Source organism: Mirounga angustirostris, unplaced genomic scaffold (assembly GCF_029215605.1).
Source record: "Mirounga angustirostris isolate CCGP_5_RB_7025 unplaced genomic scaffold, mMirAng1.0.hap1 SCAF_10, whole genome shotgun sequence".
Lineage (NCBI taxonomy): Eukaryota > Metazoa > Chordata > Mammalia > Carnivora > Phocidae > Mirounga > Mirounga angustirostris.
The window spans coordinates 28,765,067-28,788,047 of record NW_026991718.1 but is presented as its reverse complement, the minus strand read 5'-3'; the positions used below and the strand labels follow the sequence as shown (position 1 = coordinate 28,788,047).

The following is a 22,981-nucleotide window of genomic DNA, read 5'->3' as shown; positions in this document are numbered from 1 at the left end:
AAATATCTTAGTCTTTTCTTTTAAATTAGGTTCTTCATGATTAGAGATGATTAAAAAAATTTTTAACAGAAAATTTTTTGTATATATTTTCAGTTTTAGATTTTCTAGCCATGAAAATATATTTTCCTTCTTTGAAAGTTTTGTTTTTCTAAGTCCTAGAATTCACTTGTGACTCAACTCAAAATTTACATTTCTTTACTATGATAAATTTCAAGATTCTATCATAACGTCTTGGGTATTCTGTAGTTTCAACACTATATATGTCTGGTATAAAACTGGAAGTTTTCCACTTGCCCTTTTTTATGTGAGTTGTCCTATTTAAATTGATGATTTCCTTCAACTCTGAAAAATTATCAGCTAACATTTCTTCAATATTGCTTCTTTATTATTATTTATATTATTTCCTTCTGGAACCCTGATTAAACGCATCTAGGAAAGTTTCATCTGCTCTTCATGTGTTTAACTCCTCTTTCACATCCCTATCTCTTGGTGGATAATTTCTTAATATGTATCTTTTATCCAACCAGTTCTTTTCTCAGCTGTGTCTAATCTGTCCATACCATTTTAATTTTAATTATTATATTTTATTCATTTATATGTTATTTATAATTTATGTTTCATCTTGCCTGTCATTTGCCTAAACTAATTTATCCAAAATGTCTGTGTGTGTGGATTAAGATATGTTACAGTTCACTGCCTGCTGTTAATAACCTGGCTTTCTAAGTAAGCATATAAAATAAAAAAATTTTAAGGAAATGACAACTATTTTGTTGTCCCATGCAATATTTGTGATATACTTATACAAAAAGGCATTTGTTACCTGTCTGAAATTCAAATTAAACTGGGTATCTTGTATTTTTGTTAAACCCGGCAATCTGAGGAAACGCTGAGGCACTGTGCTGAGTAATTTGACATTCTTTACTCATTAACAATAAAATGAAAGACACACTTTGCCAGTTTGCAGTAATCATGTATGGTAGAATCTAGACATTTTGTCAATAGTTATGTCCAAATTCTTTGTGAATCCCCTGATTCATAAGCATGGGAATGTTTGCCCAGGCTTTGGCTTTCTCCCAAATCATATATGTACCACAAATCATGTGTAACCTGGAGGTATTCCTCACACTTCTAAAAAGCTCACTTACCAGGTAAATTACTTGCTCCCAACAGTTTTGCAATGCAAGATTCAAATTAATACTTTAGAAACATGATAAATTATTACTTGTCATAGACCTTTCCAGCGGGTTGCAAACTGTCACAATCATAAATGTAGAAAGGATGTGATCATCATAGTAATACTTTCACACTTGTTTCCTTAAGTTCTAGGGTTCCTCTGAGGTATTGCTAAGGCCACCAAGAGGCAAAGTTTTCAGTTCCTGATTGAATCCTGGTCTCTCATTTTTTATCTGTTACATGTAATTGGTGAGAACAAAACATTTCATTTGAATAAAGTCTTCTGCTATTAAGAAATAATTTGAAAACCAATAATTTGGAAACATATAGGCTTTGGGTATAAGAAAAAGTTGTCTTACCCTGGGTTTGGGCACTTATCTTTTATGTGAACTTAGACTGCTTACTCAACTTCTCTAAACCTTTTCCCCAAATGAAAAAAAGAGATAATGATAGAACTTTCCTCATAGCTCTTTTTCTTCCCTTTTTCTTTTTCTTTTGATAAGAACATTTAACATGAGATCTATCCTCTTAACAAATTTTTAAGTGTACAATCCAGCATTGTTAACTCTAGGCACCAAGCCATAGAGCAGATCTCTAGAACTTACTCATTTTGCATACCTGAAATGCTATAGTCATTGAATAGCAACTCATTCTCTCTTCCCCCACACCTCCAGCAACCACTATTCTACTCTGTTTCTATGGGTTTGACTACTTTAGAAACCTCATATAAGAGCCGTGTTTGTCTTTTATGGTTTATTTCGCTTAACATATGTTGTCCAGATTCATCCATGTTATTGCAAATGGCAGGATTTCCTTCTTTTTAAAGGTGAAATAATATAATGTTATATATATATATATACATATGTGTGTGTGTGTATATATATATATATATATATATATATATATATATATATATATAACATTTTATTTATCCATTCATCCATTGATGGACATTTAGGTTGTTTCCATATTTTTGGCTATTGTGAAGTGTTCCAATGAACATGGGAGTGCAGATATCTCTTTGAGATCCTGCTTTCAATTTCTTTAGATATATACCCAGAAATGGGATTGCTGGATCATATGGTAAGAAAAAACGAGACGATTAATGTAAAATGTTTAGGACAGCAGCTGGTACATAGTACATAAACAATAAATGTTAGCTATTATAATTATTATTTTATGTTAAAAGTAATCTTTGATTCAGTTAATAATTATAGCTTCTGCTCTGGGCCAGTAACAAATATACTTTTGTTTGTGTAATCTTCACCACCCTCCCACCCCCCCACCCCCCACCCCGCCATGTGGAGGTCATTTCATTCTTATGCCACAGGGGGGAAAACAGACTTGGGCAGCTCAGTGAGCAGCACTGTGCATTCAGCTGTGAGTGGCCAACTAGAGTTTTGAATTTGGGTGTCCTGAGTCCAAGTGTGATATTCTTTCTATTAAACCCAAACTTTCTCCTCCAGAGTGAACAGGAGCATGCTGATCATGATTTATATTATCATTTAAAATTTCAGATTTGTGGGGCGCCTGGGTGGCTCAGTGACTGACTCTTGATTTTGGCTCAGGTCATGATCTCAGGGTCGTGAACTGAGCTCCGCATTGGGCTCTGCACCCAGCAGGGAGTCTGAGATTCTGTCTCTCCCTCTCACTCAGCGCCTCCCCTCTCTTCCTCACTCTCTCTCAAATAAATAATCTAAAAAAATTAAAAAATATTTTAGATTTGTGAATTTTGGAGTTTTGCAGAAGACTTACATTATTAAATAATTACCAGTATTTTCTTTCCAAGAATCAATGTCAATATGATTAATATGAGTAATCAGAAGAATTTTTAAGGGCCTTTGATTCAGGTGCTTTCTGATTCCTTACTTCCTGGACTCCAGAGGACTGTGGTTTGCTGCATTAATTGATGTAGCCTTCAGGAGTGGAGGAAAGCCCCTGTCACCTCACCCTTTGAAGCATCTTGCATTACTTTCCTATAATTATTTCTGTAGGTTAATGACATCAAAGAGCATTCTGCAGCAGATAAAGTAAACTGCTTCTGATAAATATATCATTACAGCAAATCATACCAAGTAGAGCTTCTTTTCTCTGCTTCCAAAATACACAAATGCCTTATTTTTTTCAAATGTTCCAAAAAATTTTGTAATTAGCATACCAGCTCATCCCAGTCATTGGGAATGGTGACATAGAATTATTTCACTAGAGATTTTTCGTCTGCTTGTTGAACTGGCATCAATTTGAAATATTTTTTCTTTGCCTGAATTTCCATTTTTATATTTCTCAATAAAATATTAACGGAACATTGATAAAACATCTCTTTTTAGTACCTATTATATTGTTGCTCTTTGTGAAACATCATTTTGTGTCTGGCACTTTACATATATTATCTCACTTAATCTTTATTACAACCCAGCAAGGTAGGTCTTATTCCATCTTAAAGATAAGGACACTGAAGACAAGGGAGTTAAAACTGCTCACCTCAAGTTTCACTATCTGCAAATGAAGAAGCTAGAATTGATTGCCAGGTTTTGTTAACTCTGGAGGTGAAAGTCCTTCTGGATATAAATGCAAATAAGTGCAAATCTCAAACATCCTGGCTTCCAAATACCATTCTCCACAAAAGATGTACATGATTATAGGCATATAGGAAGGCATCACTTAGGGTTCAGTGGAAATCGATGTAATAAACATGGTTATAGCTAACATTTACTGGGAGTTTATTATGTGCTAGGCATTGTGTTGCACTTTGCAGGTATTAACTAACGTAATACTCCCCCAAACCCTTTAGGTAAGTATGTTTTTATCCAAATTACAGACAAGGGAACTGAGGTGTAGTTAATTGTCACTCTCACAAACTTCCACATCTAGCAAGTGTGAGTAAAGGCCTCCTCTTTATCCCAAGATGATGCAGTGATTTGGGTTCTAGTCACTCCCTTTCTTACTTGCCAGGTTCTGAATCTGTGCCATATTTCGGATGCTGGCAGAAATTGTGTGTTGACTTAATCCTGGGGGATTGGTATCTGATTTCTTATTCAGACTTTCCTTGTATCTTTTGGAAGTGAGGGAGAACATCTTCCACACTAATTCTCTGTTAATCTAGTCGATTCGCTGCATGGGTCTGTAAATAATGCTTAGTTGTAGTTTGAAAAATGCATTTTTCTATCATTTAAAACAAATACCCTTGATTCACTTTTTAGAAATATATGTTATTAACCAAGTGCTTTTCATTTTATTTATATATATTATTCACATATTTGTTAAACCTCTCTGTGGGCAGAGTGCCTGGGGGGCTCAGTCAGTTAAGAGTCTGGATCTTGATTTCGGCTCAGGTCATGATCTCCAGGTCGTGAGATCGAGCTCTGCGTCAGCCTCTGTGCTAGGTGTGGAGCCTGCTTGGAATTCTCTCTCCCTCTCCCTCCGTCCCTCCACTCATGCTTGCTCTCTCTCTCTCTCCCCTTCTCTAAAAAAAAAACAAAACCAAAAACCGAAAAACAAAACAAAACAAAAACCCTCTCTGTGGGAAAGCTGCTTTTACATTTTGCACATTACTTACTTTTTCAAAACACTAGCATTTATTAAATTTGATATTAGTCTTTGATTTTAAATCAAGTTATAATTGACATAGAGCATTATATTAGTTTCAGATGTACAACATGATGGTTCAGTATTGTATATATTACAAGTCTAGTTAACATTGTCACTATACATAGTCACAAAAATTTTTTTCTTATGATGAGAACTTTTAAGATCTATTCTCTTAGCGACTTTCGACTATGCAACATATAGTCACAATGCTGTGCATTACATCCCCATCACTTATTTATATTTTAAAACTAGGTTTTCATCATAATTTAAAAAAAACACAAATCATTAGATCCCTATCCTCTTACAAACTTATTTTTAATTACTTTTTTAAAATATTTTATTTATTTATTTGAGAGAGAGAATGAGATAGAGAGAGCATGAGATGGGGGAGGGCCAGAGGGAGAAGCAGACTCCCCGCCGAGCAGGGAGCCCGATGCGGGACTCGATCCCGGGACTCCAGGATCATGACCTGAGCCGAAGGCAGTCGCTTAACCAACTGAGCCACCCAGGCGCCCATTTTTAATTACTTTTAAAACTTCTCTTTTGTTATGGCCATTTAAAAAATTTAAATATCTTTATTTATTTATGCATTAAATACCGTGCCAGGTATTTTTAAATGAGCTTTAAACAACATGATCCACACCTGACATTTCCTCTGTACTTGTGCCTGTCCTCACCTGGGGATCGATACAACATCAAAAGAGAACAGGTTAGAGAACAACCAGCCCATAAAGTCACCTCTGTTGCTAAGCTGCCACTCTCTCCATTATCCCTCCTCCTGTGACTTAAGTTCCATTAAAGAACAAATGTGGCACTGAGAGGAGTCATGTATAGCCTGAAGCAATGCATCATGTCCATATACTAGCGGGAGGTCTAAGTGTTTCTGTGTTGCTATGATGAGTCTTGGGAAGTCCCTGCAAAGAAGGGATGAGGGTTCCTGGCTTCAGGGCCAGGGTGGAGATCATATCCATAAAACATGGAGAGGCTCTGGAGGTTCCTTCTGCTCAGGTTGGCCATTACAGTTTATCTTCTATTGGGGTAACTTTGAGATAAACACTATTGAGATCAAGAGAGTTGCTACTCATAATCATGCCCATACAGCAGGTTTAGACTGGACTATCTTGGAATCTTCCCCCAAAATGGTCTTGTTCACTATTCTGTCCCCTTTCCTGAAATTCCTTATCTTTTGAATCTATTCCCATGATCAAGGGAGTTTGTAAAGGCAAGGTGCTTGTCTAGATGAAAATATCACAAAAATAATAATAACTCTTATTTATATAGTATTGCTGCAGGCACTATTCTAAGTAACTTACGCACATTGACTCATTTAATCTTCAGTACAACATATGACAGATGGGCAAATATAGGTACAGGAATAGTAGCGACTGCCCAAGGCACAGAGTGAATAAGGGAAGATGCTGGGATTTGAAACAAGCAGGCTGTTCTCAATGATTATACCACATAGCATCACATATTTATCTATTAACACTAATTGAATGCATTAAAATCAGTTCATGATGTTTCCAGACTGTAAAAGGATAAACCTAATAGGGTCTAGTTTATTATTATAGCACCAATAATTCACTCATCCACTTAGCAAATATTTATTGAACTTCTGCTGTGTGCTTGTCACCGTGTGAAACATAGATGGTGTAAGATAGAAAGGATTCCTGATTTCATGGAACATGAGCCTGTCTAGGAACACAGACTTTTAAACAAGTGATTATAAGAAAGCAAGCATGATATGTGAAAGGACAGGGGGTTTCAGGGTACAGAGGACCTAACCATGTCTATGTATCAGGGATGGCTTCTTTGAGGAAGCAACATTCCCATGACCTGAAGGATGAGTAGAAGTTCTTCAGGAAAAGGGCAAGAGGAAGGGTGTTCCTAAGTGGAGGTAGCAGAAATGAGGGATGTTATCAGCCAAAAGAACCATCTGGAGCCTGTAAAGAAGGTTCAATGTGCAGAAAGAGCAGAAGTGAGGCTGAAGAGCTAAGCAGGATAGATCATGGGCAGCTTTGAAGCTATGTTCGAGTTTCCCCTCTAACTCAAGAGCAAAGGGAGCCCAAAATGAAAGATTTAAAAGCTGGGAAATGATATGATTATATCTATATATATATCATAGATATATGAATATATCTATATTGTAGAAAGAACATTCTGACTACCATATGGACAGTAGTTTGAAAGTATGTGTATGCGGAGGGTCAAGACTAGAGACAGGGAGGCCAGTTAGGAGGCTGTAGTCCAGGAACAATGGTGGCCAGGTCTAAGTGTTCACGGAAATGGAAAGAATTGGAGAGATTTAAGAGATAAGTAAAAGGTAAAATCAGTAGGACTTAGTAATAGACTAGATGTGAGGATGAGGAGTTGAGGGTCAGATGTTTCTGGCTCTGACAGAGGATAAGATGATTATGCCCTGTATTGAGTTGGAGAACCTTGGATATACGCATAGACCACAAACGAAAGATGATGATAATGGCATTATCTGAGTATGTTGAGTTTTAGGTGACTCTGAGACATTTAAATGAAGATGTTAAGATTCTACAACAGTGCAACTAGTATATAGCAGGTGCTCAATAAATACTGCTCAATAAATACTCAATAAATACATGCATGAATGAATGCATGGCAGACAGTGGGGTGTATGTGTTTTGAGCTCAAAGTCAGGCTTACAGAGATAGAGACAAAGATTTCTAAAATATTAGCATATAGGGGCACCTGGGTGGCTCAGTCGGTTAAGCCTTCAGCTCAGGACATGATCCCGGGGTCCTGGGATTGAGCCCCACGTTGGGCTCCCTGCTCGGGGGGGAGCCTGTTTCTCCCTCTCCCTCTCCCTGATGCTCCCCTGGCTTGTTCTCCCTCTTTCTCTCAAATAAATAAAATCTTTAAAAAAATAAATAAAATATTAGCATATAGATGACAACGAGAGCAAAAGCAGGTCTGCAACGTGGGAGCATGAAGAGTGAGAAGAGCAGAAGGCCTGGGACTGAGTCTTGGACAGTGCCAGCATTCAAGCAGTAGGTGGAGGAAGAGGAGGATATAAAGGAGAACTAGCCAGTGAAGCAGGAGGAAGATCACAGGAGTGTTATGTCATGGAAGCAAAAGGAATGGGCTATGTTCAGAGGTCAAATGACCAAATACCTCAAACAGATTAGGTGGCACAAGGACTAAAAAAGATCTCTTGGGTTTAAAAATAAAGAAGACATTGGTGACCTAGTGACATCTGAAAGTGCTGAGGGCTGAAGCCAGATGGGAGTGGGTTGAGGAATGACTAAAGAGTAGAAAATGAGGACAGCAAATACAAACAACTTGTCAGAGAATACTGGCAGTGCTGGAAGAACAGATAACAAACAAAAAAAGGCCAATAAAAAGAACACTATGCCTCTTTTCCTTTTCCTTCTCCCTTCCTGAATAATTCAGTCCTAAAACCATTAGGTGGGGCAAAGCAAGAGAGCTGGGCACATAGATGGCTGGCTGGTGTGGGACACTGGAGGCTAAGCAGGATGAGGAGTGTGTCCACATGGGGGAAAGGCCACTGTGAGGTGTTACACATTTGATCAACCTTCCTGTGTGCAACCAAATCACCCATCACCATGGCCACCCTCTCCTCTCTCTTAATGCTGTCCTTACATCCCATACAGCTCTGTGTTCCTATACCCCAGGAAGGTATATACACCTTCCCCAGTGTGTACACTCAGCTTATCCTGCTTGGGCTCTGATGTCCCTCACCAAGCAACATCTCTGCATGGACAGCATGCTCACCTTGCCATGCTGTGACACCTATGTCAGGTTGTCCCCATTCATGGATGCCCTTCCCACCTCATATGGGTTCTAGTAACTCCCACTGGGCCTTCCCCTGTACGGACACATTCATCACCCCCCTTAGGCTCTGAAATTGCAGCCAGAATATCCTCACATATGGATACTGTGATGGTTAAGTTTATGTATCACCTTGATTTGGTCATGGGGTACCCAGATATTTGGTTAAACATTATTTTTGGATGTACCTGTGAGGATGGTTCTAGATGAGATTAACATTTGAATTTACAGACTGAATAAAGCAGATTGCCTTCCCCATTGTGGGTAGGCCTCATCCAACCTGAACAGAGTAAGAGTAAGAAAGAATTCCTGCTCTCTGCCTAACTATCTTTGAGCTGGGACACTGGTCTTGTCTTAGCCAAGACTGGCCAAGACATAGTCTCAGAGTCAGATTAGAATTTATACCATCAGCTCTCCTAAGTCTCCAGCTTGCTGACTATAGATCCTAGATTTCTCAGCCTCAATAATCATATAGTAAATCTCTCTGTCTCTCTCTTTCCTTCTCTCCCCTATTGCTTCTGTTTCCCTGGAAAATTCAGATTAATCTGGCCCCCCCTTCACCCTGCTTAAGCTCCAATAGCCCATACCATCGTACTCCTCTCCTCTTCACAGTTCACCCTCCACCCCGCTTCTGCCTTGGGCTTAGGAAATCTCAACCTGGGCCTTTCCTCTGCGTAGACATACTCCTCACCCTGCTTGGGCTCCTCCATCCCACACCAGCCAAGCTTCCCTGTAGATAGCTCTCTCCAATAGCTTTAGGACTGACTTATTCAGGAAGAGAAAAGGGGGAAAAAGGAAGGAAAAACTTGTATTACTTTTATTGATCTTATTTTTTGTTATCTCTTCTTCCTTTCACAGCCAATCTTCTCTCACAAGCTGTTCATATTTGATGTAAATGTGTGTGTGTATGCATGTGTATATGCATACAGATACACACCCTCACTCTTCTCTCCAGTGAAAAGGTCTTGGAATAGCTTTCTCTACTATAGCAAGGAGTATACCCAGAGCTCACATCCTGGACTCCAAATACCATTATCCACTGAAAGCTCTAAAAGGAACCAGGTCTCCATGAAGAAATGGCTGATTCCAGAGCTGGGACAAGGAAAATACAAGAGCCTGGAATAGCTTTTTGTACTAGAAAGTAAGGAGGTGCTAAAAAGATGATAGGGCACATCAAAATGACATATTTTGGCTCTTCCCAGGCAAATCTTGAACTATTTGAGCCTCAAAATAAACAATTAATCACTGAGAATAATAAGAAATCATAAGTTCATACTGATATAATAAACAAATGAATAAGTTGAAAATTTGATGAGAAAAAAGGATGTTTACATAACTTCAAAATACCTCTTCCACATAGTCCTTTGCTCACAAAATATGTATGGATAAGGGAAAAAAGTAAGTTCACAGTGGAAAAGCCTGGCAGATACCGTCCCTAGCAAGTGATCAAAGTTAGCATCATCAGTGGGACAAACAAAAATCATACACCACCTAAGAGGTTGCTAGAAAGAATGCACCATCACTTTTGTGATATTCTTGCCAAAGACTCCTAACCAGAATCTAATCATGAGAAACAACAGACAAAGTGAAACTGATGGACATGTCACAAAATAACTGTCCTTTAATCTTCAAATGTGTCAATGTCATATAAGTTGAAAAAAAGCTGAGGAACTCTTCCAGAGCAAAGGAGATTAAAGACACATAACGACTAAATGTAACGTGTGATTCCGAACTGGATCATTTTGCTATCTGGAAATCCTTGAAAGGTTGAGGAGTAGGTGGTAGTAATGCATCAATGTCAATTTCCTGATTTTGTTGTTATGTTGCATAATGTCTTTGTTGACAGGAAATAGACACTAAAGTATTAGGGGGAGATCGGGCATAAATCTGAACTAAATAGTTGAAGGAAAAAGTTATTCTTTGTACTGTCCTTGTAGCTTTTCTCTAAGTTTGAGATTGTTTCAAAAGCACCCCCCAACATACACACTAATACAACAACCACACCAACATGTGAATGACTCTTCAGAGTTTTCATTGTAACTCTCTCTATATTAACTAATCCTTATAAAAAAGTTAAGTATGAATATGGATATTATTAATTTTATATTTTAAATGAGGAACCATGGGGAGGAGAAGTTAAATGCCAGAGATCATACAGGTAGTAAGTAGCCAAGCATGGACTGGGTGGAAAGAGAGGAGAGACAAAGTCCTGGGTGCGGGGTGATTTTTAGGGAAAACAGGTACAGATGAGGGTATTATGGTTAGGGTGGGATGGGGATGGCTTGACAGTATCAGGATAGAAGGAAGGTAGATACACTTCAGACAGGAAGAGATGGAAAGGGGAATAATCACCAGCTCAGAGAAGTTAAATAATTTGCTGAAGATCACCTAGCTAGAAAGAGTGAGCTGGGCTCAAGGGGTTTTCTTTAACTTCACATTTCACAACCTTCAGTTTGTCAATTAGAGATCATCAATGATGATCTGCAAAAGCAGGTTTAGTAAAAGAGGATGGGAGCCTGAAGAGAGGGTTAATGGGAGAGTGATGTGTGGGAGAATGGAGAATTGGAGTGTTGTTTTCTCTTTGGTTGAAGAGTGTGAAGGGGAGAGGTGAGGCAGGAACCTGGAAGGGTGACAGGGTTAATGGAAGATCTTTTTCTTAAAATGGTAGAATCCTGAGTAGATCTGCACACAGGAAGAAAAGACCAGTGAAAAGAAAAGCCTGGAGATACAAGAGAGCAGTAGGTGGGGGTTACATCACAAAGGGCTCTGAATGCTTTCCTAGGAAGGCCGGTTTTAAGCCTGTGAGTGACTGGCAGCCATTCTAAATGAATGGAGGCCATAATTAGGTCGTGGAGTGGAGTGGTTAAGAGCCTGGGCTATGAAGTCAGACTTCTGGATCCGTACTCTGGTTCTGACATGCTTAGACATGGTATTGGGCAAGCACCTTAATTTCTCTGCCTTGACTTCTTATCTTTAACATGGAGGATCATAAAAACACCTATGAAGGATTACATGAATTAATACATGCAACAACCCTGAAAAGTGCTTGATACATGGGAATACTCAATAAATGTTAACTATTACTATTTTTGGTGGGCTAATGTGTAGAGGTCTGAAAATCTTTTTCAACAGTTGATGTGAGAGATAATGAGCACTTGAACCAGGGTTGTGGTAGAAGGCTTCCATGAAGGGGCTAAATTTGAAACGTATGAGTAGCTAAACATGGCAAGACGTGGTACCTGATTGAAGGCCTGGAGTAAGGGAGAAGATTTGCAGAACTGGGTGGTGATGTTGCCATGGCAACATAGCAAATGATGAACTGAAGATAGCAAATTCAGTTTGGGATGCATTAAGATTGAAGTGCTATGTACATCTAGGTAGAGATGCCCCACAAACAGTTGGGTATATGAGCCTGAATTGCTGGAGAGAAGTGATCAGATATAACCTATACCTAAACCATGAGACTAGACAAGAAATTTGGGTCGAAAGCAGTGTTGAAGAGTTGAGGAGGGATTTGTGACAGGTTTGGTACAGATCCTGTCAAAAACTCAGCAATAAACTAAAGAGAGCCAAGTAGGGGCCAGTTGTGGGTTAGGTTGAGGTAGACCTCCAATGCAGGTCCAGGTAAAGTCATGGTGTTCCAATTCAGATGGTAAGGTGGCCCTGACAGTGATGAGGACGTTCTTCATGACATCGTGAGCATTTTAGGAAAGTCAGATATAACTTCCATCAGGCTGTCCCAAATACTAACCTTTATAATTGATTATGTCCACACATGATGGTCATAATGTTTTCTATTGAAACATTTTGCCCAGAGTTAAACAGAAAGTCAGACTGGGCAGAACTGTTATTGCAAGCAGCATGTTTTACGTCTGATCCTATCTTAGGTTGGTTGTTATGCCTCAAAAGTCTTGGCGAGCCACCTCTATGTGGCACTGTGCCTCCCTAGCAGATGGGAATGAGTGTAGTTATTCAATGATTTGGTATGTGCATCAATTTTAATGATCAAAATAGGATTTTCTGTGCAGAGTGTCTAGGCATGAGGTTAAAAGGATAAAATGCCATTATATCTCCAGTGCGGAAACAGATTAGTTCTGAAAAGTTAACAATTGCTTATGCAAGTTAAAAGTTTGTTAAATTTCACTGGACTTGTGTTCATCTGGGAACTTATGATAATGAAGCCTTTCAGTCTCAATTCGTGTCTCTAGAGAAGAATACATAAAAATTCATTTAATAACTCAGACTGACTTTGATCTCTGAACAGATGAATCAGGTGCAAAAAAAGTGGAATGTAGATCTTTGTGTGTGCCTCATATCACATTGCTTCTGCAGAAGACAGCACAATTTTGGAGTCATAAATGTATCTCTATAATTCTGGCAATCTAACATATAGCATGGTGACTATAATTAGTAATACGGTCTTGTATACTTGAAATTTGCTAAGAGAGTAGATCTTAAGTATTCTTACTAGACACACACACAAATGGAACTATGTGAGATGATGGGTGTGTTAACTAACTTGACTGTGATAATCATTTCACAATGTATGCATATATCAAAACATGACACTGTATCCCTTAAGTATATATAATTTTTATTTGTCAAGTACACCTCAGTATATTTGGAAAAATGAAATAAAGGTAAGAGGAAATGCAAAATTAAAGGCAATGTATCAACAACTTCAGTATAGAAAATATTTTAAAGCTAAAATACATAAATAATAAAAATTTGACCCCAGAGGCAGAATTTTATGGCCATGTTTATACATGCAAAATAGAAAATGAGAATTCAAGAAAATTATAGGAAAAAATGTTTTACTCTATTACATTAAATTTGGTTAAAACTCTTTTTTGCATAAGGGTTTCATTTTTTTTATTTTGCTTTCTATATATATATATATCCAGTATATATAATATATGTATATAATTATAATTATGTGTGGGAGTATACTGCAGATTTCTATTATTCTGTAACAAACTACTCCAAAATTTACGGCTTGACAACATCATTTATTTTGCTCATGATTTTGGGATCAGGAATTGAAGAAGGACCCAGCTGGATGGCTTATATCTGCCGCATATGGTGTCCACTGGGGTGGCTGGAGCTGGAAGATCCACTTCCAACGTGCCATCTTTACTCATGTGCGGTGCTTTAGTGCTCCTTAGCACTTTTCTTTCTGTCTCTCACTTTCTCTTTCTTGCTCTCTCTTGCATCACATGTGGCCTCATCTTTCAGGGCCTTTCTATAAGGCTTGGGCTTTTCACAGCATGGTGGTTACAGGGTAGTCTCATGGTTTAAAGAGACAGGAAGCAAATGATTCCAGGGTAGTTAAAGGTTATGCCTTTAACATCATCAGTTCTTCTGTATTTTATTGGTCAAAGCAGACACAAAGCCTACTAGATTCAAGAGGGTAGAGAAATAAATTCTACCTCTTTTTTAAAAAAGATTTTATGTATTTGTCAGAGAGAGAGAGAGCAAGTGCATGAGCAGAGGGAGAAGCAGGCTCCCCGCTGAGGAAGGAGACCAATGTGAGACTTGATCCCAGGACCCTGGGATCATGACCTGAGCCGGAGACAGATACTTAACCGACTGAGCCACCCAGGCATCCCTAAATTCTACCTCTTGATGCTGATATGGCAAGAATGCTGAACCTCATTCTTGATTTTCTGGATGAGAATCAGAATCTCTGTGGGACTCTGTAGCTTTAAATAAGACCTCCATGTGACTGTTAAGTGCGCTAAAACTAGTGCTCTTTCTGAGCATGGCTCGGGAGACATAAAGACCTGGATTCAAATTTGACTGCCACCAACTAGCTGTATGGCCTTGGGAGTGACTTCATTCTCTCAGCAATGTTTTCCTCAATCTGTAAATTGTACCCAAAGATAGTATCTGCTTCATTGTGTTGTTTCTGAGATAAATACACACCACCTATGAACTCTATAGCATAGTGTCTGGGACATTGTCAGTACCTTAATAATAAAGGTTTAGTGAGTTAGTGACTTTCATCCCCCAAACAGATGATGACTTTTGAGTGTGTAGTGAGGCTTTACCCACAGAATGGCCTGGACCTGAACTGTGGGCACAACGAAACTCACGGTGTACCAATATGCCAACGATACATGTACATTCTCTCATTAGAAGCCATCAGATGAACAAGTGTGGACCTTCCTGTATTTCTCGGGGGTTGAATGGATTCAGGTATGATAAGGAACTGATTAAACAGACAGCAGCATACTAGCTGACAACGACCCTAAAATTGTTTTAAAACTGTTCAGGGAAATGGTGGCGACAGTTTGGGCAGTAAGACGCTCTTGACATTCTGTGACTGGGTGGATTTCAAATATGTGTTCCAATGGCCCCAGTGAACTCAGGGCCTGCTATTACGTGGTAGTGGGAAGGAGGACTTTGGTAGGAGAAAATGGAGGGCTCCTCTGGCAACTGGTTGAACAAAGGAACTAAAGGCTCGATATCATACATTTATTAACAATTGTGTTATACTAGAATTAGAATTAAAAACACTAAACATGAACAATTATGAATAAAGTGTGAGAAGGCTAAGTTTTTCCTGAAAAGTTTCAGGCTTAGAATGTCAACAAAACCTGCAGAAAAGACTTAACGTATTTGATTCTGTTCTAGATGTCAGCTGCAATCGATAAGAGACTATAGCATCTGAAAAATGGGCACCGTATGTTTGTGACAGTGAAAGAAGACAAGAGTGTTCAGAAGAAGATGAAAAGCACCCAGGTTCTGTTTCTTGTCCCTGAAGAGCTCTCAAAGTGAGGTTCTTTTTTAAAAGTCAACATACTTGAAATCCCGTACTTAAATGTGTTTTATATAGCTTAGAATGAAATGAGAAACAGGTCCTGGGAGAGGTCCACTGAGAATGATAGACTGAATTTTTACACACCCTGTGAATTTTCTATGTTGTCTGTCCCTTTAGGGAAAAACCCCTCTTATTTATGCAAAACATGTTCTTCTAAAGCACTCAGGGCTTTATGGCTGACACTGATCTATATTTACTTATCGAATCAAGTCCCAAAGCATTCCTAATTATCTAATTTCTATTTCTTTATATCCCCTTGTTTTCTCCTTCTCTTCTTTTCTTTCTAAAATCTCTCATTACATTTGTTTATTTGTTTCTCTATTCATTCTGTTGAGATGTCTACCCACCGCACTGATCCAATATTGACCCTTGGTAATGATGACAATCCAACAATACAGCAATAATGACACATTATCTCTGGTGACCTAATCTCTGGTGACCTAATCTCTGGTGAGCTGGTTCTAGACCTAAAGATTAGATGCTCCTACTTCCTTCCTTCCTCTTCTCTCACCTGTGCTTCTCCCCAAGTATGGATACTTCGGTCTTATATTTTGAATAGTGGATATAAATTTGTTTTTGTGATGTATCATAACCTCATCAGAGCCATGAACACAAATCATGGGCATACTCTCTCATTCTGTTCCAGTACTCAGAATGTGGGAAGAGGAAGACATCTTGGAGCAAAGAACAAGTACACTCACTGTGTATACACTTAATCTTAGGTCTCATAATCTAACAGAATCTACTAATTCATTCTTTTGTTTCATTGTTAATATCTCACGACCAAGAGAGGGACAAAATTCTTTTCTTTGTCTTCCATCCTACATAATCAGGGGACCAGAATAATTACGTAGATAACACAAAGCACCTTTTCCAGACTCACTTGAGGCAGAGATAAGCTCACTTTATGCCAGTAAACGTGGAGGTCCAAGCAGTTTCAGGGTGAAGTGGCCTCAGTGAACACTTGAGTGAAGAGCTCCCTGACTGTCGGTCTGCCATCTCCTGGGCCCCCCAGGCATTGGGAATTTGTGGAGCAGCAGCTGGGCAGAGAGACACCCTTCCTCTGTGCCATGTGCACTAGTGTGGTTGTTTCCACTACTAAATTCAGCCATAACAACTTAGCATCATATTGGCGTGCAAACTGCTGAAGCGAGAGGAACTTTGTTTCTCTCTGAGAGAGTCCATCCTTGATATTTCTTTTATGTCTGATATTTTTATGAAATCATTGTAGAGCTCAACCGTCAAAGTATATCCTCAGGAAATATATTAGATCTCTTCTGTGCAAGGAAGAATTATGGGACTAACAAGAGGTTTTTGTTTTATCAAGTCTCTAAAAACTGATACAGAGGAGGAAATATTTTCAGCAAGTTTTTGAGAATGGTAAAATTAAGCCGATTTAAAGAGTTGTATTTTCTGTGCTATTGCCTGAGCACAACCCACTTCTCCATGAAACTTTTATCTTAGCTGTCAGGACGAAGACATAAGCACGACTTTAGCAATTTGTATTCCAGGCAGACACATCAATTCATCTCTAAGGAGTCAGAAAATGGAAGGAAGCTGCAATGAAGGTGGCTTGAATGAAATGAAGAAGAAACTGTGGGATGCCTCATAACACAGCCTTGCTCTGGACCAACCGCTACCGTAATTGATCCCTTGGGAGGCTGAAAGAACCTCGGCCTCAGAGGGAAAAGAAGGGAGATGCACATTAACATGACTTATGTCAGGTGTTTTCCACCTGTTACCTTCCCTCTAGCTAATGGGGCCAATAGTCTCATCCAAAATTTATACTTGGTGAAGTCACATTGCTACTAAGTGGGAGGAAACAGGATTTGAACCTGCGTCTGTCTCTTAAGCTTGTGTTTATTCTGCCTCTTGCTGCTTCACTGAGAAGCTACATGCTTAGAATTTCTTCCTAAATAATTGGGATTACTAACAATATTGAGACAGACAACTTTTTTCTAGCTCCAATTCAAGCCCAGAGAAATTCTCACCTATCTTTTTATGTATGTGTGTGACCCAATGTACCAAGCTTACACATTATTAGATAAACATTTAAACTGTGCTATATCTTGTCTAATTTTGCTAACCCATATAAACATGAACTTTCTAACTTTTTTCTTGTATTTCTAGACCTAAAGATTATTCCCCTACACAACTTTCACATGTTTTAAAGTCATTACTGGAGGGAGTAGTTTAAATTTAGTTATTGTTTTAGGTATTTTATTTGTTTCATCAGAAATCTCCATCTAGACCTAGAGGGTATTATGCTAAGTGAAATACATCGGACTGGGAAAGGAAATACCATAGGATTTCACTCATATGTGGAATCTAAAGAAACAGACAAATAAAAAACAGAATCAAACCTATAAATACAGAGAACAAACTGATGGTTGCCAGAGGAAGGGGGCTGGGAGGATGGACAAAATGGGTGAAGGAGGGTGGGAGATGCATGCTTCCATCTATGGAATGAATGAGTTGTGGGAATAAAAGGCAAAGTGTAGGGAATATATCCAATGATATTTTAATAGGGTTGCATGGTGACAGATGGTAGCTACACTTGTGGTGAGCCCAGCATAACCTATAAAGAAGCTGAATTGCTATGCTGTACACTTGAAACTAATGTAACACTGCGTGTCAACTATATGCAAACTATAAAATTAAAAAAAATTCCATCTATGGGAAACTCGACTGCCCTACCGAGTCCTGAAGAAACTGCCAGTGTGCCTAAGCAGCCCTCCGTTTTCATGTCAGCATGGAGTTTCTACTCTTAAAACAGGGCTCTTATTCATTTTGGTCCCCTCTGATTCATGATGTGACAGCTCAAATAAAGAAGCGTGGCCATCCGCTGGAGTCTGCCCCTATCCATATCATGTGGTTACTCTGTAATGATGCCCTGTCACTTAAAATGGGATTTTGCATGAGTGCATCATATAACTGAATTACCCTGTTGCAAACAGCTTATTTTCTCCAGATCCATAGTCCAGAAAAATGACACAAGAAATGACATATTAGATGCCTTTGTACTTTGACTTCATTTTTGGCTTCACCACAGTTTGCATATGATTACAGATGGTAGAAAATTAAAGTGCCCAGCCTTCAATTTTTTGACGATTACCATCTTACTTGTGCAGAAAGGGGTTTACCAAGAAACCAGTTCTGGCAATTCCTTCTCCTCTCCTCTCCATGTTAGGAGAATGAATCTAGGGCCTGGGAGTTAATCTTCAAGGCTGAGAAAACCGGGGCGGCAAACCCTGTTTACAACATCCATGGACTTTGGACTCTTTGCAGCACCTGCGTCTAGAGCTGTGGATGAGTTAATATTAAAAATATGGTGTGATCTGTCAGCCTATGTTGTGGTAAACTGCTATTGGAGGAACTGACAAGCACTGTGAAAGCTTCATTTCAGAATAAATTCCAGTGACGCTTCTCTATTTTAGCAACTCAACATTCGGCATTTGGACTTAACTGCACACTTAACCCTCTGCTCTTTGTATTTTCCCGTTTGTGTGTATTGATGTTGTTTCTATTAGGAAATCATCGTCATCAAATTTTTCTGTCTAGAAGAGACGTTCTTTTTGCTTCTTCGTCATTTCAAACTCACAAATGGGCAGATTCAGAGTCAAGGGAACAATGGGCAGTGCCTACTTTCTCTCTTGGCTTTAGAAGTAAGATGGCTGTGGTTTGTAGCTACTGCTTTTCTACAGGTGGTAATAGACATAGAACATGAAAAATGCTAATAAACGTTTGTTTGCAGAAAGATACCTTAAAAGTCAGTTTCTTACAATATCCACAGGACATCACTCCCTAGCTTCCAACAATCAACATGCTGCTTTTCAAAAACACTTTACAATCTGACCTCTAGTCCCCATCCTTAGCGCTTCTTTCCCAAATCCCAATACCCAAGTTCAATATTTGCTTTATCATGGCCATAGCTCCCTATACCTCACCCCTCATCAATCCTAGTCCATCTTCTCTTTTTGACCAGGTTACTTTCTGAGAAACAAATCTAATTACATTAGTCCCCTGCCTGAAATACTCAACTAGGATCCCCTTTGCCTATAAGATATATTGTGAACTTCATAGCCTGACACTCATCTTCTGACCACAACTGGTCTTTCTCTGATTATTTTATTCGTATTTTTTAATGCCATTCTATTTTGGTGGCTCTTAGAAATGCATGCAATCTAATAAGCTAAAAATGAAAGAAGAAAGGAATCAAATCAAAGGGATTGATGATATCTTATTTTCCTTTTTGTTTTGCCAAATTGATGAAATTGTCCTGTCAAAGTGGTTATGAACATCATTGCTGTATTGATGGAGGCAGCCAAAGGAAATTCTACATGAGTGCCTTATAATTAAATAGATATGAGGATTTACTTGTCCATTTTCCCTTCTCAAATTCTGTTTTCTGTCTTGGAATCTGTTGATGGTAAAGCATAGTTTACATGCAAATGTTTACATTTTTATTAGGATAATGTAAGCATTATTGTGCAGGCATTGCTTCTCTAGCAAATGAGGAAAGATATTTTAAAACTTGAGAAGTTTAAAAACAATTTAGCCTGTCTATTCTCTCCCCAGTCTGGGTTAAGGCAGAACCAGAAATTAAATTAGACTAGTTGGGTCTGATATAGAAGTAGGGAAAAGTAAGACACAGCATTTAATGGATGGCATAATCCATACAGAGCAGAAAATTTTAAGAAGTGGGAGCAGCATAAGTAATTGCATGAAAACTGACAGACACATTATATGTTTAAATTATGGTGAATAAAAATGTTTGGGTAAAAAGGAATTATGTCCAGAAACAGAAAGCAATATGGGCAGAAATGGTCTTAAGAACAGGGCATAGAAAATCTGAAATGCTGGACTAAGGGATCTGAATGTGACTCAGTGAGCAATAAGGAGCTTCTGGAAGTGTTTCTACAAATTGAGTTTGAGCTGCTCCCTGTAGATACAAGTGGAGATGTTGGGTAGAATTCTAGGTATCTGGGTTTGTTCTGAACCCAGTCCTTTCCAGGTTAAATTGAAAATTTACAAACTTTCCATTTTTCACTTGTGGGGCCCTCCACTTTGGAGAGAAATGGAATCTGCAAGTTTAGACTCCAGAATAAACACGCTCGATAACGAAATGATACAAGTTCAAATCCCACCTACGAGGACGCACCTTTGTGACTTTGCCAGTGATCTCATCTATGTTTCCACTCATAAAATTAATGAGTAGGAGTGATGTGCATGGGATGTGTGAACAGATCACAATATTACAATGAGGGGCTTTGCAGTCTGAGAAGCAGTGTCAGAGGCTTCCCAAGAGCTTTCGTAGGTAAGCAGAAATCAGAGCTCTTAGAGGCAGGAATATTCTAGAAGAGGAGGTCATCAGTGAAAGGCTGGGCAGCACCCATATTTAGTACCTTGACAGCTTTTACAATATGTACTATATTACTTGGCTATAATAATGAGAACAATAACCACTGTGTTGAAAATTTGGAAATTGCAGAATAAGTATTAAAAAAAATCATTTGCAACCCAACTATCCAGTGATAATCATTATTAGCATTTTGGTGTATATACAGACAGGCTTTTTTCCCCTAGGCACTGCATGTTCTACTCCTGTACATACATGTAAACTGCCTTCTTCTTAAAAATGTACAAGAGTACTCTTTGCAGATCAGAACATCTTTTTTTTTCCTCTCAGGAATAAGTGAAAGACAATCTGAGGTCAGCTTACATTCAGCATAGGCAACTAAGGGTAAAATGGCATATGATTGCCATTTTGAGTATTTAGTGAAAATTTTACCTTATTATAAAACCACAGGCTGGGGCATGCCAACTGCACTGATATAAATCATGCTGTGATAAATATAAATTCTTTAGTATATTTATTTGCTTCCTTAGGATGACTTCACAGAAGCAGAATTTCTAGGTCAAAAAAGTTGTGAATAATTTTAAGGATGTTAATAAATATTTTCAAATTGTCCCCCGGGAGTTGTTTTTTTTTTTAATAATTTATATTCCCCTGTTTCCCATGTGCAGGTCAATTTTGAAATTTAGGGGATAATGATTTAATGGATTGTTTGATTAATAAGTTCTGTGGATGTGCGGGGCACTGGTATGTATAAAGTGTCAGGTTGGGCTGTTTGCTACAGTTTCATGTAGATTGCCACTCCCCTTGATATTTTAGAAATATTTAAGCAGGTGCTTAATAGTTGATAAATAGCTTGCACATATCCTTTGATTATACATAAAACATTTATTATAACTCCTGAAGGTACTGGAAAAATCAGCAAAGCATACGAAAATACTTAATCTGGCTAGTTAGACATTTATAATATAAGAAGTACTTTTTGTGTGTTTATTAAAGTGGAATCAGATTGCAGAATTCTCAGTAATTTAAATGAAATGTTCCCATGGAAGACACCATATGCTACCATCTGAATTTTGTATGTTTCATTAATTCAGGGGGGAAATATCTTAAGAGCTACCGGCAAAGCATAGTCAAATTTAACTGAAGCATTTATTTTGTCGAGACATTCAAGGGATAGGTCCTTCTGGGTGCAAAATAAATATTATTGAATTAACATTTTCAATCCATAAAGGAGCCAAAAGGGCAAGACCCATTTTCAAAACTGGAAAAGGAATACAAGCAGAGCTCACTCTCTTTACAAAACAATAGATTCTGTAGAGATGTGATTAACTCTTAGAAGTTTTTTTTTTCTTTTCTTTTCTTTTCTTTTTATGTGTTCTTAGCTACAGACTGGTCCATTTGTTAAGAATACCTCATGACCAAACTGATGAATTTGTTCAGACAACAGGTTGTACCACTCAAATATCGTGACCACACAGGAAATCCCTACAGTATCTGAGAAAGCAAAGAAATAATTTTCCTTCTTTTCCTTGACAACATTTGGCAACAGAGTTTCTGGGGGTGGTGGTTTAATGTAGGGAGTCTCATTTGGCTAATTACTGGATTTTAAACAACAATCACATGCCTAACCATTGTGTTGATTGGTAGATTCAATTTTAGTAATTGTGCTTGCTAGGTTTTAAGGGTCTTAAGAATATATACCTCATTTGGCAACCGGATTCTCATCATTAGTTTGTAATAAAAGTGGAGTGGTTATATGCACAAACAACTTCCAGGGCTATACCTATGTACTGCAAACTATAAATAAATGTTAGCTGTTTTTATTTAAAAGTTATAATACTAGTTGTTGATGTTGTTATGGCTATTTTATCATTATTGCTACTATTATTACAATCAGGAAAGCAGGGTCAACTTTTCTCTTTCATCTTTTCAGAGAACTGCTGACTGATACTCCTGTAGGGCAGGAAATTTCTTCCCATGAGAGTAAGGAGAAGTATCTGCCGATCATTGGTCTAGAAAATTTCCTTATGTTGAGATTCACAGCAGCAGGCCTCTTCTGCTCCCTCACTCCTCAGAATGAAACAACACAACCACCACAACACAAGACTGCCTCAAATGCTGATTCATGTACTGGCTATTGGAGACATGGATGGTGAGTCTCTGAATGGTGTGACCAAGAAGAGATCAGTGACCCAACTTTCCCTGTCCCTATTTTT

General features: G+C 38.4%; 1 long non-coding RNA gene across 1 annotated transcript in view; it reads left to right on the top strand.

Annotated features, from left to right (window-relative positions):
* Window positions 1-17,775, top strand: part of LOC123850973 (uncharacterized) — a 101,189-nt gene extending 83,414 nt beyond the window's left edge. Inside the window, exons 6-7 of the long non-coding RNA XR_010405512.1 lie at window positions 15,220-15,359; window positions 16,918-17,775. This is a non-coding gene — a long non-coding RNA (uncharacterized LOC123850973). The remainder of the gene's footprint in view (window positions 1-15,219; window positions 15,360-16,917) is intronic.
* The last annotated feature ends 5,206 nt before the right edge of the window (window positions 17,776-22,981 follow it).